Source organism: Periplaneta americana, chromosome 2, assembly GCF_040183065.1.
Source record: "Periplaneta americana isolate PAMFEO1 chromosome 2, P.americana_PAMFEO1_priV1, whole genome shotgun sequence".
Taxonomy (NCBI): Eukaryota; Metazoa; Arthropoda; class Insecta; order Blattodea; family Blattidae; genus Periplaneta; species Periplaneta americana.
In genome coordinates this window covers 99544851-99559240 of record NC_091118.1, presented here as the reverse complement: position 1 = coordinate 99559240, position 14390 = coordinate 99544851, and the positions used below count along the sequence as shown (strand labels likewise).

Here is a 14390-nt window from a genome sequence, read left to right as displayed (position 1 = left end):
GAATTGTCTTAGCTCTTGACAATTTGTATTTAATGCTGTTGTCCAGAACTTTCTACTATTCCCGTTTTTTCTGGATTACTACTCTTACATTTAAATCTTCGCATATAATTTTTGTCAGCGCTTTCTCCTGTTCGTCATAAAATATCTCCGTGCCATCTTTCTTCCCCTCATCAGGGACATAAACGTCTGTCGCTGATAAATATATTCTTTCTATTTTAAGTTTGCACGTAGCATTTCTGTCATTTATAAAACTATAACTTAAAATTTTATTCTTCAATTTATTATTAAACTAAAATTGCTGCATCACAACAGTAATCATAGTTCCTTGGCCATATAAATTATTTCTCCCAACATCCACGTATGTGTTGGTCGCATCTACCTGGTCCTAACCTCAATTTAATTCCTATCACATCAGTCACTTCTTACCATTTTTTTAGGTCGATACCGATCACACTTTATTTGAAACTAGAGCTTATTTTATCCTGTAAACTCACAAGAAATTGGTTCTATTTTAAATTATTTGCATGGGATTTAGAATGCAAGTACATCCTATTCCAATTCACATCTTAATAAGGTCGTTAGTAACTGAAACATTTATAAGACTACTTCTCACTAAGCGAACCAGAGTTACATCGACGAAGGATTCTGTAATATTTGTAATGGCTGAAGTAACTTTATCAACGGGTGATTATGTTTTATAGACATGCACACAACAAAATTCGGACATCGCATAAGTATAACTTATACTATTCCACACCTCAAATGTATTCACAAGTGTAGACCTCGGTTCAGTTTTAAGTTGGACAGCCCTGTCTTATGTCAACAACCCACACCCTCATCGCATTGTCGTTTCTTAAAGTTAAAGGATGACTCACATTAGACAACAGAATCCTTCGAGTAGGCATCGTACTAATGCTTCATCATGGTTTAATTGCGAAGTTTATCTATTGCAAAGAAACCCCATTTCCTCGGCACAGAGACCTCATGCCTTCGACACACCTACCACTTCCCCTCGGAATAGAAGCCAATAGCCTCGGCAATAATAATTTTATTAGGTCTATTTCTATTATTACTATTATTATTATTATTATTATTATTATTATTATTAATCATTACTTTACAATTCAGAGTTTGCCTACCACACAAACAGTATTTTTATTTCTCCATATACCCTTGTCATCAGCATCATCTTCGGTTAACTGCCTATGGACCATGCGCCCGCCGTCCACCGTTATCTCGAATCTTTCCGTTTTATGCCGCCCTTAACTTTCCAATAATGATGATGATAATGACGACAATAATATTGTAATAATTCTAATAATTATTATAATAAAGATAATGATAGTAACAATCGCAATAACAGCAATAGCAAAAAGAATAGCAAGAAGAGCAATAATAATAATAATAATAATAATAATAATAATAATAATAATAATAATAATAATAATAATAATAATAATAACAACAACAATAACATTAATAATCATCAGGGAAAGGATTTATATGTAAATACATATTTACTTATAAAGCTAATATAATTTATATTTTGCATTATCTTTATGTTTCACAATGTGTAGGGTTGAAAAATCCTACTTTTATTTTCCATATTTTTCCATATTTTAGAGTTTAGTACATATTTTCGTTAATTTCCATATATTTTCCATATTTCATATAAAACAGTCCATATTATATTAGGTTTAACAATAAAACAAAACAAAATTCCATTAACTTTTAAAAATACATTTCAACAATAGAGATTTAAACACATGTTCAGTAATCCCTTTAACATCAGAGTTATTTGAAAATTAGCAGTCCTATCAACAATGGGAAAGTAAGTTACAAAACTGTATTAATTTAATTTAAAATTTTTAACAGACTTCAGTTGTGCAGCTCAACAGTTAAATGCCAGTCAGAGTACACATAGGTTCAGTTTTGTAAATCATACTATAAAGACGGTAAATATGCCAAAAGTACGTCATTCAGTCAATTTAAAATCAAAACTAACAAGTTACATTTCAGAATTTAAAGAAGATGGTTTATCAACTGACAATAAAATATTATTTTGTAATTTGTGTCAGTGTGCAGTATCATCTACACAAAAGTTCCTGGTGCAACAACACATTACAACTAGTAAACATCAGGCCAACAAACAACTAAATTCCAAGCAGAGACAATTGTTTTTAACACAACCAACAACATCGAATGTAAGATCTGAGTTTAACATCGACCTGTGCCGTTCTCTCATCTCTGCTGATATTTCTCTCTACAAACTAAAGAATAAGGTCTTCAGGGAATTCCTTGAAAAATATACTCAACATACAATCCCGGATGAGTCAACACTTAGGAAGACGTATGCTCCATCCATCTACGATGAGACAATACAGAAGATAAGAGATGAAATTAAAGATAGTTCAATTTGGGTTTCCATTGATGAGACTCCCGACAAAGAAGGTAGACTTGTTGGTAATGTAGTTATCGGTTTGTTAAGTGAACAATATTCTGAACGAATTCTTTTACATTGTGATGTTCTAGAAAAGTGCAATAACAAAACTATAGTTAAACTGTTCAACGAAGCTATGGGTATCCTGTGGCCAAAGGGTATTATGTACGATAATGTGTTATTCTTTATTAGCGATGCTGCCCCTTATATGGTCAAAGCTGGACAAGCATTATCTGTTGTATATCCTAAATTGACTCATTTTACTTGTGTGGCGCATGCATTTCATCGTGTGGCAGAAGTGGTCAGAGACAATTTCCCTAAAGTAGATTTGTTGATTTCATCAGTGAAAAAAGTATTTCTCAAAGCTCCCAGTAGAGTTAACGTGTTGAAAGAAATGTACCCTGAAATTCCATTGCCACCAAAGCCAATTTTAACTAGATGGGGTACATGGCTAGAAGCAGTTGAATATTATGCCGAACATATAGACTCTATTAACAATGTTCTCCTTGCATTGGACTCTGAAGATGCAGTCTCAATTGATACTGCGAAAACAGTTACCTGTGACATAAGTGTGAAGAATGACTTAGCTCACATTCAGCATACATTTTCATGCATCATAAAAACGCTCAAAAGTCTCCAAAATAGGCACCTTTCACTATCTGAAAGTTTTGAAATTATAAATAGTACTGTGGAACAACTGAATCGTGGTAGAGGTAAAGTTGCAGATGCAGTAAGAGCTAAGGTGGACACTGTACTTTCAAAAAACCCTGGATATGAAGAACTACAAAAGGTTGTTGCTGTGATGAGTGGTGAATCAACAGTGAAGATTAACTTGGACTTATCCCCAGCAGACATTGTGAAATTGAATTATGTACCAGTTACTTCTTGTGACGTCGAACGCTCTTTTAGTCAGTATAAATCTATCCTCAGAGACAATAGAAGAAGATTCACTTTTCAGCACTTGAAAGAAATGTTTGTAACCTATTGTATGGTAACAGACAATAAAAATTGTGTTTTGTTGAAACTACATTGGAAGATAAGGTACGTCCATTATATTTTTTGTTTAGTTTGATTAAAATGTACCAATATTTAACGTACATAGTCATTTTTTTATAATTTTAAGTCCATATTTAATTCCATATTTTGGTAAAAATCCATATTTAATTCCATATTTTGGTAAAAATAACTACATATATATTTACATATTTCATATATTTTTAGTCCATATAAATCCGTTCCCTGATAATCATCATCTGAGTCGGCATGGGTAGCACAGTTGGTATAGCGCTCAAGGTCCTCAAGATTGCGGGTTCGATCCCGGCCCAGGTCGATGGCATGTAAGTGTGCTTAAATGCAACAGGCTCATGTCAGTAGATTTAATGACATATAAAAGAACTCCTGCGGGACAAAATTCCGGCACACCGGCGATGTTGATATAACCTCGGCAGTTGCGAGCGTCGTTAAATAAACCACAATTTTTAATTTTGCATCATCTGCTTAGGTGGTCAAATGAATTTCATATGCCAGCATTTTCAGAGACATGTCAATTCTCTCGCTTTATTATTATTATTATTATTATTATTATTATTATTATTATTATTATTAACTGTAAAATTTCGTCTTTCTTTTTTCAAATCCCCAATAACAGGATGAGGAACCGTACAATATATTAATAATATGGCATAAATTAAACGTTCATAGAATAAATGTATTATTTACATTATTAACAAGTATTAAGCTTTTCCTCTTCTGGCTGAATTTTTTTTCTCGACGTCTGGTGTTCCGGCCATGGCGACAATACCACCCAAAAAGTTAGAAGAAGAATAATAGTGGCAAAGCGACTTGGAAATGTCACCGAGTCCTTTCTGATCAACGTTCAGGCAGTTAGGGACACAGTTAGCTGATAAATGTTCTAACAGACTACGCAAAACATGATGTACGAGTACGATGTGAAAGATAAGTTCACAGACAATTTTCGAAGTCTCCGACACGCGTTTGAGACCAATTCGTGGATTCTCCAAAGCCATATAGGCCTATCAATATTTCCTGGAGTGGCCACAGAAACAGGTCTATCACAACAGTATTCATCTTTTGATTTCCGTTCTTCCTCTCAAATTCCGGAACCCAACGTTTTATAGCAGCGTACGAAGGTAATTGATCCCTCAAATGTATCCATCATATTCAAATGAATTTCCTTGACGGAAAACCATTTAAATAAAGACCTATTTTATCACCGACCGATACTCAATATTATCAAAATTTAATTTTTTATCAGACAATATTTTCTTTAAAATTCACAATATAGAATCAGCTAAACTTTTATTAACAAACATGGAGTAACTGACTGATTAACATAATATTTTCCATAGCAACAGTTTTCGCTTTTCTTCATAAGGAAAGTCCAAGGCTAAATACATACCAATACCATCATCCGGTCAAGTTTTTTCATAGGTCTTCCGACAGATATACCAATAGTAGGCCTACTTTGCATTAATTCAAATTCTCTCCATCATTAAGCAACTAAGAGCGGCCGAAATGAAGTTCGTAAGAAGAACTTCAGTATGGAAGTTGTAACACGTCGATGGAATGACGTACAATACAAGAACTGAATCTGCAGATTATAATTCACTATATTCAGAAATAAAGAAGCAATTGGGAAAAGGCATTCAAAGAATACAACACTTGTGCAATATCAGAATCAATGCCACACACTTCAAAGAGGTCGTAGAATACTTGAAACACCTCTTCTGAGATTGCTGAAGACCATAAAAACCTCTTACAAGGGAAGGGTTTCGGCTCGAACAGGAATTTCGTATCCAAAATTTGTACACAGGTCCATCTTTACATCTCTGTAAATCTCCCAAAGGCATTGTTTTGTGTAATCTGTAGTTTATCTTTTAGAGCACTGTACAAGTTGAGGGTGTGGGGGGACACTCCTCATGCAGCACTTTATATCTAGTTTGTGCACCATGTCTCTTGGAAGGAAAGTGAGAAAAACTCTAAACATATGGAATGTTTTAAATGTATTAACATCTGAACTGAGGAGAATGTAGCCTAAAACTGACACTGTTGGAAGTGAAGACAACATGTTTGCTTTGTTTTTTTTTTTTTAATAGATTTAATAGTTCGGAAACAGGAAAATCAATTGTATTTTACCAACGAAATAACAATGGACAGAATAGTGGACGATGAAGAAGATTTTGAGGAAGCTGAAGGATGCCATAATATTATTCAAGATCAAAGTTTTGGCCCGAAAATAAGGAAGCAGATTAAGAAAACCTTCTGTCAAATATATATACAAAAGCTAATGTGAGTGGTAAAATATCTGAAGACCATTTAAGAACATTTTTCTCCTACATTCTGTCTGAAAATCTTGAAGGTAATTAGAAGTGTATGCTGTTGCGTGGTTCATAAAGTGCGCGCAATGACACAAGTTAGATAAGTGAACTATTCCAAAGTAAGGACATAGCATATATCATTATTCCACCTAAAACAACTAAATATATCCAGCCTCTAGATGTCTACGGTATTTCTTTAGACAATACGAAATATATGCTCGGATGATAACAGATTACTTAAGGACTCTTGGTGAGAATCCATAACTTAAATTAGGAAATCGAGTGTTTCTAATGAAAATGCACTCTGTTGTTCATAACGTTGTCTGCTCCAGTATACCGCCCTATGCTTCAGTATTCCTTGCAGTCAGCTGGTTACGTGAATCCTGTATAGGTCTCGGACTTCAAAAATGTAATTCATGTGATATTTGATTTTTCAGCAAAGGAGTGTGATTCAGAAAATTGTTCAGATGTTGCTTTTGCGTATTGAACTTATTGCTCTACTCCATGCTACAGAATTCTCATGTATATTTTTGAAGAAGTGTATCGACTAACAACAACCAAACGAAGAGTTACACAAATGAATGCTTTTACGGTCTTCATTACCATTGTGAATTAAGTCTCTGTACAAATTTTTAATAAAAAATTCCTGTTCGAGTCGAAACCCTTCCTTGTTAGTAGTAGCACGCGCACACGCACAGGGTGTCTCAGGAAGAATGTAAAATAATGTAGTGTGGGTTAATCTACATAGATTTAACCTGATATACCAATGTCCGAAGTCTAACGGTTGGGGAGTAATACTGGAACGTCTTGCGGTTTCGTGTACTTTACTTGACGTGTTACGCCAGATATTTGCACACGGTACATATGAGCACAGCAACGCCAGCGCAACACACACAACTCAATAGGCCTACACGTTCACTTGATATTTAATTCGTGTATTCGCGTAGTGAATATGCAGACATGCCTTTCGTTTATGGATTTTGTCATAGTAATGCACTGGCTCTGTTGAGGAATATAGACAACGTTTTCCCAATCGAAGGGTACCATATATAGGTTAACAACAGGCAAAACTCCGTTGTAGGAGGTTACTAAACCTTAAAGCTGTGCTGGAGGCGAAGTCAGAGTTTGCCCTCCATTAATCTGAACCACTGTCGCTACTGATTGACAAGTCATCTGACGCATCACTGCTATCAGTACGCGCTGCTATTGGCTGACAATTAGGAAGGAGGTGAATAGTATTCTGTAGTGTGTCACTCTAAGATTGACGCATGCGCAGACCACCGGAGTTTTCTAAGTTGTTCCCCTATAGTTGTGTGTTTCCCGTGTTTATCGGATATTATCTAAAACTGGAAAATTACCAAGTGTTTCATTGAGGTCGAAAAGAAAACCGGTACCGGTACCCGATATGAATTAACAATTCATTGAATCCATAAGAAGGGCAACCTTAGTAATTTGTCGTTTTTTTCTTACCGAGTTTGTACTTAAATAAACTTATTGTAACAGCACAATATGCAGTATTTTCAATAATGTAGGCCTATCATATCACAATCTTCTAAAATGTAGAAATACGTTTATAATGCCTCGCCATTTAAAAGTTTGCCCATCAATAACTTCTCAACCGTTACATTTCGGACATAGGTATACGAGGTTAAATCGACGTAGATTAAACCAAACTACATTATTTTACTTTCTTCCTGAGACACCGTGTATATATGTCCTTATATTGTCCAATTCTGTATAATTCTCTATAATACTTAAAATTGTCATTTCTGAAACTTAATACTTTATGTAATGTCTTTTAATATCTACTATTCTTTAATACGTTTGAAAACAATGACAATGTAGAATTTCGTTTCTTTCCTTGTTCTCCCTGAAGTTCATTACGTTTATTTTTTTATTAGGTTATTTTACGACGCTTCATCAACATCTAGGTTATTTAGCGTCTGAATGAGATGAAGGTGATAATGCCGGTGAAATGGGTCCCGGGTCCAACACCGAAAGTTACCCAGCATTTGCTCATATTGGGTTGAGGGAAAACCCCGGAAAAAACCTCAACCAGGTAACTTGCCCCGACCGGGAATCGAACCCGGGCCACCTGGTTTCGCGGCTAGACGCTCTAACCGTTACTCCACAGGTGTGGACTTCATTACGTTTAACCTTAAGTGAAGATTTGTAACATGCTACTAATATTATCATCGTTGTAAGGTCAGGTCGTATCCTAAGTAGCTACAGTAAGTGACTAATTCTAGGTGTAATAATAATAATAATATTAATAATAATAATAATAATTATTATTATTCATAACGCTTCCCTTCTTAATGTGTATTTTGTTAATGCGATTTCCAATATTATATCTTTAATTATTGTATTTGGACGGAAAATTGATATCTGAGGATCACCATGACTAACTTATTTAATACATTTGGTTCTTAGAATAATTAATACCAATGTGTAATAATATTACTAACTAGCCGTACCCGTGCGCTCCGCTGCACCCGTTAGAAATAAATATAAAGTAATTACATAATTAAAATAGGACATTTGATCCAGGGAACATTCGTGTTTGATAGAAGGATAAATCGTTTAATATGTTACTTAATTTAAATTGTATTTAAAATATTAAAATGCGATCATTTTGATCCAGAGACCACTCATTTGGTGCAATGACAATTCCTTTAACACGTTTCTTAATTGTTATTACCAATTATTTTTGGAAAAGCGAAAATTAACAGAAAAATTTTGGCTACAGATTTATTATTATGTTTATATTATATTACATTATATTATATTATGAAAAAGTGTGTTGATAACGGATGTACTCGAATTAGAAAGTTTTTAATTTGTTGTGGGAAAAATTTTGGCTACAGATTTATTATTATGTTTATATTATATTACATTATATTATATTATGAAAAAGTGTGTTGATAACGGATGTACTCGAATTAGAAAGTTTTTAATTTGTTGTGGGAGCTCTTGAATCTCAGGAGGAACAACTTTTACAACAGCGCAACATAATCTGCTTGGCTCATTACCCAATTTTTTTGCATTGCATTTATTGCATATGTATTTTATGTATTTTAACACGATGCAATTGAGCATAGTTAAAATTTGAATTATAAAATAATGGATTGCTAAGCTAACGTACTATTACTGCATACTAAATCAATACACTCTCGTTGTTCGTTAATTCTCTGAGATGAATATGTTCATAAACATTATTATAAGAAATACAGGAAATGAATATACAGAATAACCTATCAAGTTTTCTGTGCATAAGAAACTATTTTAATCTTACCTGTCCTCAATTCACTCAAGTTACTGTAATAACATTATAGCATTATGTCCATCCAGAGAAACTACACTTTCCAATGATGAAATAATAATTAATTATACAAATCGGTTAATTTAGCTTCTGATATTACTTCATACAAACACAGAAACATTGTCTGTAGGCTATGTTTCATAGCTTTCGATTGTTGTGTCCAAGGCCCCTTATAGACGAAGTCATTTGTTTTTTATTTCAATTCACAGCCTTAGATGGCAGTTATTTTAAAACTCATTTATCTCATTAAATATCAGTCCTATCAAAATTTTTCAGAGAATAAAACTTATCAGAAATCATTTTTAAAGAAACTTTTGTTATGTAACATATTTCACAAAAATCAATAATAAGCGAGATACTCGTATTTCGATTTATTTAATTCAGGCCCCCTTATAACCCCCGTTTTAAATAACGTATTTTGAATGCCATATAGCCTATAATCTAAGTTAATTTATATTCCAATTTTCATCGAAATCGGTTCAGCCATTATCGCGTGAAAAGGTAACAAATATACAGATAGACAGACAGACAGACAGACAGACATACAAACAAAAATGTCAAAAAAGCGATTTTCGGTTTCAGGGTGGTTAATTATGTTAGGACCAATTATTTTTGGAAAATCGAAAATTACCAGAAAAATTTCGGCTACAGATTTATTATTAGTATAGATAATAAGTCGAGCAACTCACCTTCCGGGCAGCGATACGTATTCTTCGTCGAACACCAACACTTGAACCGTTCCCCTCCTGCAAAAATAGTGCCAATAACATTTTAGAATAGTTTAAAAAAAAAAAAGAGGCAAGTTCGAATTACAAAATATTACACAACAGGAGAAATTAAAGAAAAGCAGAAGAAAAGAAACATGCCAATGGACTCTATACTCCTAATGCAGTCGTTCTCAAACTGTAATTCGCGAACCCCCTGAGGGGGTTAGGAGTTCGAGAAATCTTCCAAGAAGCCCGCCAAGACATTTTCCGTAATGATAGTAATAATAATAATCTATTATTATCATCATCATTATTATTGTAATTATTATCTAATTATGTTAGAGAAATAAAACTCATACCTCCACGTTTATAAATTCTATTTTCTGATAATGGACATGTACGGAATATATACTGTATGTGCAATAATATACCATCTGTCAATATTCTTTTGATGTCTTTCAGACCTGTTAAAATATTTGCACACAGGTCTGAAGATCTGTTACCTTAGTAGTATGGATAGGGATCATAAAACATATTGAACTGCAGTTTGAGCTTGACTTTAAAGGAAATGTATTTTCATTAATTTCTGAACTTAGAAATTTCTCGTGGAAATATATAAGCTCTGCCTAAGAAAATGTTAATGAATCAATCACAAATTTCTGAACGGAAATAATTTTATGTCGAGTTTAAAAAAATAACCAATCACAAAACAATTTCATATTTTCAACAATACTTCCGCTTGTCTGCTTCTGGTTGGCGATTCAGTTGAGTACCAGAATAGTTCGAATAAACCATACTCGTCCGCATCTCAAATGGGTAAGTGGCTGAAAAGTAGTACTTTGAAACAAGAGCATAGAGTAGAAAATTCGGCAGTTAGTGCTGCTCATCAAGTGATACGACTTTCAGTGATGTGCGTCAATACGATAAAAATCAGCCATGTGTAAAGGAAAGAAAATGCGGCTACAACTAGGATATTCAGTTTCAATTTACTTCTACAAGTGACAAAGGTTATCCACGGCCACATTACATTGACTGGTGACATTTTTGTTAACAATATTCTGGAACCTTCTTTACTTAACAGAAATTAGTTACGTCATCCATATAATCAAGCTCTTTAATATTTTATATGAAAAATGAATTAATTTCGTTTGTAACTGTTGCTAACAGTGACAATGAAAATTTTCTCGAAGCGTCTTATCACGTTAGCAACATAATTATAGTACTATAAAACTACAAAACCTCATCCGATCTCAGATCTATACGGCATACGCTTTTAAAAGGCGCACGAGTTCAGCAAATACTTATCCAGCATTAGTGAGCTGTTGCCAAACTGCTAGCGGGAGAGAGAGAAAGACAAGGAGAATTCACTCTGTGTCGAATATACAATTAATGCATATCCACGTCGCACTCTTGTCACCCTGGACAAGCTACGCCTGTTCCCGCCCGCTGTGCTTTCTAAAAGCGTATGAACTATTATGCAGAATTCAGTGTACGTATGGAGAATCTTTCACAAAAAGATCCATACAGTAGGGCTACATAGCCCGACAACACGGTCTACCAGCGAATTCATAACATGACAAACTGTAACGAAAATTTAATACAGTTCCTAGCAGTCATTTTCACAATTCAACTTGAACGACAGCTGTTGCCGATATAGCCATTTTGCCATTTTCTGTCAGGTATATTAATGGAAATCTGTAGACAAAGAGCTCTCATTCTGCAGATCTTTAAAAGAAAGAACTCCAGGAGAAGGTAGGTCTATAACCTCCTGAGTCCGGAGACATTTCTTGTTTTACTTCTAAAGTTCAATATAATAATTGAATACTCCCCCCCCCCCCCGAATAAGGGTCTATGTTACATTGTTTCCCTATATATTCAATTATAATATTATTCTACATTAAAAAAAAATTGTTTCCTTACGCATGCCCGAAGAATTGAAAACTAAACTAAATATGATGTTAAAATAGGCAGGTAGTTAATTTCATTAAAGCCTGGCCTACAAGTTATAGCAGTGGTCATAACTCAGGTACTCTTCCGAGGCAGTAAGGGCGCTCGCGAGCAATCAGGCCAGTCGTATGCAAGATTTCAAAGATATTGGAGGGATAGATGGAGACTCTTGTCTTGTGATAACTTGAAGCAGGTTTGAAGCAGTGACATAGCAATGTTATAGATTTATAGTGCACATACTGCCAAACAGGCTGCAGAAATTGGCGTATTTGAGAGTCTCAATGTTCATTCACTTGATTTTGACCCTTTCACAATTATTGACTTTAAAAGTCTTGTATTTACAGTAACTTTCATGTAGCATACAATCAGGGTTAACGCACGAAGTGAATGAATGTAACCTCTATGAAGATTACTATAAAAGACTGAGGACTGTAAAATTATATTTACTTATTTTGCCAAACAACAGGAATAAATCACACTATGCGTAATTGTGCTGTATAATGCAAAAACAAAATACATAAACTCATTAAGTCTGAGGATGAAGAAAAATATTGTAACTATATAAAATCAAGCTTTGATACAAATTTTAATCAAATGGCGTGCACAAAATTTTCTAAAGAAATTTTGTATACAATATGTTGTAATGATGAGCCAAAATCCGGAACGTTATTTTTAAGAGATATGGAATTAAAAATAAATTACACATTTTAATTAAAAGCGAGCAATTTAAATACCGCTATTGCTGATTAAAAATGGGAATATGCAGTAATTGTATATTTATTCAATTTATTTTCACTGCATTAAAATAATAAGATGTAATTAATAATCAAAATTAATAAGATATAATTATAATAATTTAATAGAGCAAAAATCTCAAAATCGATAAATATATCACATAGGAGTTATTGCAGGAACAACGACGAATATTCAGGACAGTCCTAAGCTAAAAGACAAAGCGGGAAGAACGCTTCATGTCACACGCATATGGTATTGAGATAATCCCCGGTATGAAGCATTCTTTCCTCTGGCGGCCAACTTTCAAAGCGGCTTTTCGTAGACTCGGATCGTTTTTTTTTTTTCCTCTCCCCAGTTTCGTGTTTTAGGCACATGATAAATGCTCATGCTACGCCACTAAATGGCAGTATCAGCTCCTTTTACACCAGTGGATATGGAGCGTTTATCCCGTTTCGTCTTCAAATGTAAGGTGTGGTCTTATACATGATATGGCCTAAATGGACCTTTCTTTTTTCATTGAGCTGTCACAGCACCTTCGTACCGAGACATGCTAAAACAATACGTATTGCACACAAACAGCCCACCATAATCTTCTAACAGATGAAGTACCGCCTCACTGGAGCATCATTGTGCCTACAACACTGGACAACCGTACGTTTTTTTTAAGCGAAACGTGAAGCGCTGCAACAAGATTGTTCTTTTATTACACTTGCTTTACCTTCGCTGCAGCAACCGTGCAGCAAATCCAAACACCGCTTTACGAGTTTGCTGCACGATCCATCATGGCTGAATGTGTGTTTTGGTTTATTATTGTTAAAATCGTTTAGTAATAGTAATTTCATGTCATTATCATGGGAGTCCAAACTATTTAACATGTTCGTTTCTTTTAAGGTTACATTTATTACTGCAGTAATAGAAGTCAATATTAATTGTCCAACATTTTGCAGCCAACTGGCCGAATTGAGTTTTTTTCGGCCCTCTTTTTGCTGCAGCATGAACCACTTTATTGAAGAACTTTAAAAAACGCACGGCAACACTTCCCAGAATGGTTGGAATGCACGCGGCGATACTATGGCATGACCTCGTTCTCCCGAAATTACTCCGTTAGATTCTTTCTTTGAGACTGTGTCAGGGACATTGCAAATGGAACTAAGATAATTTTCAAAAAAGTTGGAAACTTTGCACCAAATTATTCAAAAGTTACTAAAGAGTTTAACTTGGTTTTGAGAAAAACTCGTAAAATGTTTAATGGGTGAATTATATTGACGATAACATACGTTGGAAGCAATTATAAACGTTACGCGAAAAACGTGAGATAAATACTCGAACTTCGGATATCGATGTGGTCGCTAATTACCGGACACCAGCGCTGGGTATAATCCCTTATTTTTATGTATTAATCACTGCCATCGTTAACACCATTTCAGTAGGCTACACACGCCCAACGGTGTACGAAGAGCTTCTGTATGAATGAGTGTGATCTCATTTCCTATGATACTCAAAGGTTCAGTTTTCCCACAACAAGGTCTAGATGCGTTCGCAGAAATCGTGTAACTCGTTGTGGAATTCCATTGAGCCTGTAGTGACGCAACGCGCTAGTCAGCTGTAAAGTCACGTGATACGATTGTTACTCTGCTCAACCAACTGTTCGCCGTCAGCTTATCCTGGAATTCAGCGGATATTTGCACAAGAACCGTTGATTGTCCAATTAATTAGCGCGGTCGTAAGACAACTTGCTGTTCTGCTGCTAGACTTCATCATACAACTGAGAAGGACGTCTCTTAGATGCTGCATTGAAATTTCCTGTAATAACATTCCAATTTAGTAAAACGAGAAACATAATGTGTTTGAAATAATATATGTTATTTAAAATCATTAGAACCGAGAAAGTAGTGAGATGT

The 14390-nt window shown here is 34.6% G+C and overlaps 1 protein-coding gene across 6 annotated transcripts in view; it reads right to left on the bottom strand.

Moving 5' to 3' along the window:
* The window catches only part of axo (axotactin), a 356966-nt gene that overhangs the window by 243142 nt on the left and 99434 nt on the right, over nt 1-14390 (bottom strand). For all 6 annotated transcript variants that reach the window (XR_011330936.1, XM_069818184.1, XM_069818183.1 and 3 more), the window contains exon 2: nt 9790-9846. The gene's annotated coding sequence lies outside the window, so the exon portion shown is untranslated. The remainder of the gene's footprint in view (nt 1-9789; nt 9847-14390) is intronic.